Here is a 6089-nt window from a genome sequence, read left to right as displayed (position 1 = left end):
AAAATGTTACGTATTCAATTGTTTCCCAATCTCCTACGGATTACGACCATTTTGAAGTTTTCTCTCTCTTCATACAGTTTTCTTTCTTTCTTTCTTTCTTCATTTCTTTATATTATGCTATTATTACACATGTTTAGCAATGGCTGCATTCTTTCTTTATGTCCAGACAATGAACCAATCAGTGACTGTCTGGATATTTTCAAAAAGTTTTTTTTTTTTTTTTTACTGTTTACTTTTACATTGCAAATAGAATGTTTTTTGCTCTTGGCAGAGATTTCTGACTATAATCTGAAATACAACATGGAACATCCATTACTTTTACTATAGTAGGTGAGGATACTATTTCTTTTACCTGTTGATCATATTAGTTTAACTCCAGCATTTACTGAAAAAATTCTGTTGCATGAATACATAATCTACATGGAAAGACATAGAGATGGACAGATAGAGAGAGATGGACGTCCGCAATCTTTTCTGTACGGCATTCAACAAAGTATAAAAGCTAAAAGACCACAGTCACAGATGGTGCAGTTGGTTTGATTTACTAAAGCGGTCTTTTTTATACAATATTTTGCATGGAATAATACAGAACCATTCAGTAGTCTGACATTAGAATATATTACACTTTATTGTCCCCAAGGGGAAATTTGTCTTGTACATAGTCCTATAATCTGTTACTTCCGAACCCAAACATGTAACAGAAACAACATTCTAAAATCCACATAAAAACACAAGATCAACAAAGCATCTTAAGACATAAAAGATGGACACATATTACAGTACAGACAAGATGACACCTTCCAGCAGAGAATATTGTAAATATAGACACTCAAGTATTTGTAAGATGTTACCTGGGTGATTTTTCAGATTTTTGATGATGACTGGCTCATCACTTGCCTTGGGACAAGGACTCACTCTTGTGTTTTTGTGACATTTAAGATTAGGTGTTTGGTGTCACACCACTTGATGGAGGTGTCTATGTCATTGTCCTACACAGAAGGGTTTATGTCCTTCTGGAGAAGGCTCAGAATTGCTGAATCATCTAAAATGTTATAATTATTTTGGTGTGCTTTCATGCAGTCATTGTTGTACAATGTCAAAAGTATGGGGGATACCAAAGAACCTTTGTAGGACCCCCAGTGTTGCTATGTTTGACCTCTGACAGCGCCCCATTGACTTTGCCTGTTGAGTCCTGTTAGTTAAAAAGGAGTGAAACCTTTGATCAGGGCAGGGTTAACATGCATATCATTTGGTTTCTTTAAAAGCAGTTAGGGTTGTAAAGTATTAAACACTGAACTGAAATCAATGAATAATATTCAAGTATAGGCTTTTACATCTTCAAGGTGATTTGACATACAAATTTGACATAAACAGTTGAGTTATTGTGGGAACTGAACAAAATTATATTGTTTAATAGTTATCATGTGAATATTTGAAACTTTGAGAATTGAAGGAAAACATTGAGGAGAGCCAGACATAAGGGTCTGGCCAATAGAGTAAGATAAGATAAATTTGCAGCTGTGACTGTGTGAAAAATGAGCAATTGTTTCTTCATTCAACTTCAGTGAACTATGTTAAACTTAAACTTGCCTAATACACCCAGCTACAGCTCAACCAATGGTAAAGCAAATATTATGATATGCTAACCCACATTTATGTAAATAAACAATATACTACACCCATTATGAAAATCAACTTTCTGTTCACACCCACTTAATAAAACGGCAGAGCAGGGGATGAGAGCTTTGGAAAGACTGCTGAAATGGTTTTCAGAGCTCATTCCCCTTTGCCAAAGAAAAGCCAGTCCGTGAGTATTTTTTAACTTGAAGCTTAAAACCTAATTGTTATATTGTCTGATCACTCTGAAATGCTTGAGGCTGATCAATTTATGAAGAATTTTGTTCTTGTTTGTCAAGTCTTATAACACGAAGAACCAGCATCCTTTAAAAAACACGTAATCCTTCCAAATGACACGGTTTGATACTTTTATACAAACGTTTTATTTTTTTTAAATTTAAACATTATATGTCAAATGCACGGATAGTGGATTTTTAAAATTAAAATGCTATATTCCATTATTACTCACGGTGTCAGTGTAGACCAGCTATGGAGTCAAGTGTTCATCTTGTTTTGCACACCACCCATTATTGGGATCGACCATCCTTGTTCCGTTCAGCCTTCAACAAAGACGGCAGATGCTTGGAAGGCACATATGATCGAATAACGTTTTTGAATGCTTAATATTGACGTGTTTTTGTGTAGTAGTCTACTGTCTGATGATGATGCATAGACGGTGCTTTCATCAAATCTGTGGCTTTGTATTTTTCTTTGTTGCGCTGCAATACGCACATGGAGACCTGAGCTATTCTGTACAGGAGGAGCTCAAGCATGGATCTGTTATTGGAAATATCGCCAAGGATCTCGGGCTGGAGGTGGGCAGACTGTCCGCTCGCAAAGCTCGTGTTGACATGGAGGGAAACGACAGACAATATTGCGGCATTAACCTTCGAAGCGGAGATTTAATCGTTGCGGACAGAATAGACAGAGAGGAGCACTGTGGAGAAAAGCCTTCATGTGTTCTTAAATTCGACTTGTTGTTAGAGAATCCATTGGAGTTACACCGGTTGTCCCTGCAGGTGCAGGACATAAACGACAATGCACCAATTTTTCCGAAGGACACTGTGAAATTGGACATTAGAGAGTCAGCTGACAAAGGAGCTAGGTATCGCATTAATGCAGCACACGATGCAGACATAGGCAAAAACTCAGTTGAAAGGTACATTTTGCAACCAAACCCTCACTTTGTGTTCAGTATTCAGACGACAAGTGCTGGCAGAACATACGGGGAGTTGGTTTTAGATAAAGAGTTAGACCGAGAGGAGCAGCAGGACATGAAATTGTTGCTCACAGCTGTGGATGGTGGTTCTCCTCAGAGATCTGGGACTGTAGTCATACAAGTCATTGTACTTGATGCTAATGATAACGCCCCAGTTTTTACCGAGGCCGTATATACAACCACGTTACCGGAAAACTCACCTATGAAAACTCCAGTTATCACGGTTAGTGCATCTGACGCAGATGAAGGTGTAAACGGAGAGGTAACATATGAGTTTAGCCGACTCTCTGATAAATCAATGAAGCTTTTTTCATTGGATGAGAAAACTGGAGACATCAGTGTGACAGGTGACATAGATTATGAAGAAGGATCGAAATATGAAGTGTTTGTTGAGGCAAAAGATGGTTATGGCCTATCTTCTGAAGCAAAGGTGATTATTGAAATCACTGATGTGAATGATAACGCTCCAGTTATTATCTGAAATCACTGACTAACCCTATACCTGAGAACGTGTCACCTGGTACAGGTGGGCATCATTACGTGCAGGACAGAGACTCTGAGAATAACAGACAGGTCCACTGCTCCATTCAGCAAAACGTCCCTTTTAGTTGGTCCCTTCTATTAAAAACTATATTCTCTGGTGACCACAGGACAACTGGACCGTGAACTAGTGTCTGATTACAACATTACATCACTGCCACTGACGAGGCTCTCCACCTCTGTCCTCCTCTAAAACTGTTCAGTTATCTGTAGCAGACATCAACGACAACCCACCTGTGTTTGAGGAACAGTCGTACAGCGCATATGTGACTGAAAATAACAAACCTGGCTCCACTTTATGTTTCGTTACTGCTCGAGACCCCGACGGAGACAAAACGGTACAGTGATTTATTCTCTGTTACCCGGTGAGGTGAACGTGCCCCGTGTCCTCCTATCTGTCTGTTAACGGAGACACGGGGGTGATCCACGCTGTGAGGTCGTTTGATTATGAACAGTTCAGGAGTTTTAAAGTCCACGTGATGGCCAGAGACAAACGGTTCTCCTCCGCTCAGCAGCAACGTGACCTCAGTGTCTTCATATCGGATGTGAATGACAACTCTCCTCAGATACTGTACCCCGCCCCGGAGGGACACTCCTTCATGACCGAGCTGGTCCCCAAAGCTGCACACGGCTCTCTGGTGTCCAAAGTGATGCGGTGGACGCGGACTCCGGACAGAACGCCTGGCTGTCCTATCATATAGTCAATCCACTGATCCGGGACTTTCACTATTGGTCTCCCAGCGGAGAGATCAGACACAGCGGGACATCGAGTCAGACAGCATGAAACAGAACTTTTTGTGTCAGTGAAAGATAACGGACAGCCCTCTCTCTCCCCACCTGTTCCATGTATTTACTTATTTCTGATAACTGGCTGAGGTGCCGGAACTGAAGGATATTTCTTACGATAAAGAACCCAAACTGACCTCTTATCTGATCATCGCGCTGGTGTCTGTGTCCACCTTTTTCTGACCTTCATCATCTCATCCTGGGTGTGAGGTTTTGTCGCAGGAGAAAGCCCAGACTGTTGTTTGATGGAGCAGTTGCCATCCCCAGCGCTTATCTCCCCTAATTACGCAGATGTTGACGCACAGGAACTTTCCGCAGCGCTTACAATTATGACGCCTACCTGACAACAGGTTCTAGAACCAGTGACTTTAAGTTCGTGACGTCTACATGACAACACACTGCCTGCTGACCAGCTCTGAGGAAAATCCTCAGAACTTTGCTGTGCGTTTGGAGATTGTGATGATTCTCCTGAGGTAGGAACCGGTGCCACTTGTCTTTTGGTTTCTTTTCTCTTTTCTATTCTGACGATCTTAAGCTCTGCAACACACATATGCTGTTAGTTGATACTCGTCAACTATTTTCAAAAACTTTCTTTCTTTGGTAAATTTGGTCCAAGTTAATTTTAGTAAAGGCTACAAAGCATAGCTACTATTTTCATGTGTGCCTGAATGTTGGCCTAACTTCAATGTGGCATTTGGTGTTTTATCATTTGAAGTAATGACGATGATTTTATTTTATATCAAGATTCATTATTCCTCGAGTTTGGAGGGTCACGTGGTGTAGAGGTTCTCGCCCTTCAACCCCAACCTATTCACGTCATTCTTCACTTTATTATGCACCTATTTTATTTCTGTTAGTTTAAGTCCAGGTTAAGAATGTGGTGAATTTCATTTCTCTTTGTATTCATTCATCCGTTTGCCCAGCACTGGTGGTTCAACTGTGCATGAGTAGATGTTTAGTAAAGCTGCATTTAGTTCTTCTTGTCTCTGTCTTTGGTGCTGAACCTCGCTGTTCCTTTATTTTGTCGTTTTTAGGAACAACTTACATCTGTGTTATTGGTTACCAGTGAAAAAATGAATGGACTGTGTTATATATTTAGATTGCAGTTCACCCTATATTTAGACTTGTATATGTCCCACTTTTTAATTAACGTTGGGTTTCAATAGTTGTATAAATCAGAAAAAGGAAAAAAAACAAGTAGTGTCAGGTGGTTGTGAAAATATGGCTCTCATCCGTCAGCAAAATGTTACGTATTCAATTGTTTCACAGTCTCCTACGAATTACGACCATTTTGAAGTTTTCTCTCTCTTCATACTTTTTTCTTTCTTTCTCCTTTCTTTATATTATGCTATTATTACATGTTAGCAATGGCTCATTCTTTCTTTATGTCCAGACAATGAACCAATCAGTGACTGTCTGGATATTTCAAAACTTTTTTTTTTTTTTTTACTGTTTCTTTACATTGCAAATAGAATGTTTTTTGCTCTTGGCAGAGATTTCTGACTATAATCTAATACACATGAACATCCATTACTTTTACTATAGTAGGTGAGGATACTATTTCTTTTACCTGTTGATCATATTAGTTTAACTCCAGCATTACTGAAAAAATTCTGTTGCATGAATACATAATCTACATGGAAGACATAGAGATGGACAGATAGAGAGAGATGGACGTCCGCAACTTTTCTGTACGGCATTCAACAAGTATAAAAGCTAAAAGACCACAGTCCAGATGGTGCAGTTGGTTTGATTTACTAAGCGGTCTTTTTTATACATATTTTGCATAGATATACAGAACCATTCATAGTCGACATTAGAATATATTACACTTTATTGTCCCCAAGGGAAATTTGTCTTGTACATAGTCCTATAATCTGTTACTTCCGACCCAAACATGTAACAGAAACAACATTCTAAATCCACA

At 39.4% G+C, this 6089-nt stretch overlaps 1 pseudogene; it reads left to right on the top strand.

Annotated features, from left to right (window-relative positions):
• The first annotated feature begins 2051 nt into the window (after positions 1 to 2051).
• On the top strand, positions 2052 to 4581 carry LOC116697332 (protocadherin gamma-A12-like; annotated as a pseudogene).
• The last annotated feature ends 1508 nt before the right edge of the window (positions 4582 to 6089 follow it).

The sequence above is a fragment of the Etheostoma spectabile genome, chromosome 10 (genome assembly GCF_008692095.1).
Source record: "Etheostoma spectabile isolate EspeVRDwgs_2016 chromosome 10, UIUC_Espe_1.0, whole genome shotgun sequence".
Taxonomy (NCBI): domain Eukaryota; kingdom Metazoa; phylum Chordata; class Actinopteri; order Perciformes; family Percidae; genus Etheostoma; species Etheostoma spectabile.
Note: the sequence above shows the minus strand (reverse complement) of the source record. Positions and strands in the feature narration are given on the sequence as shown.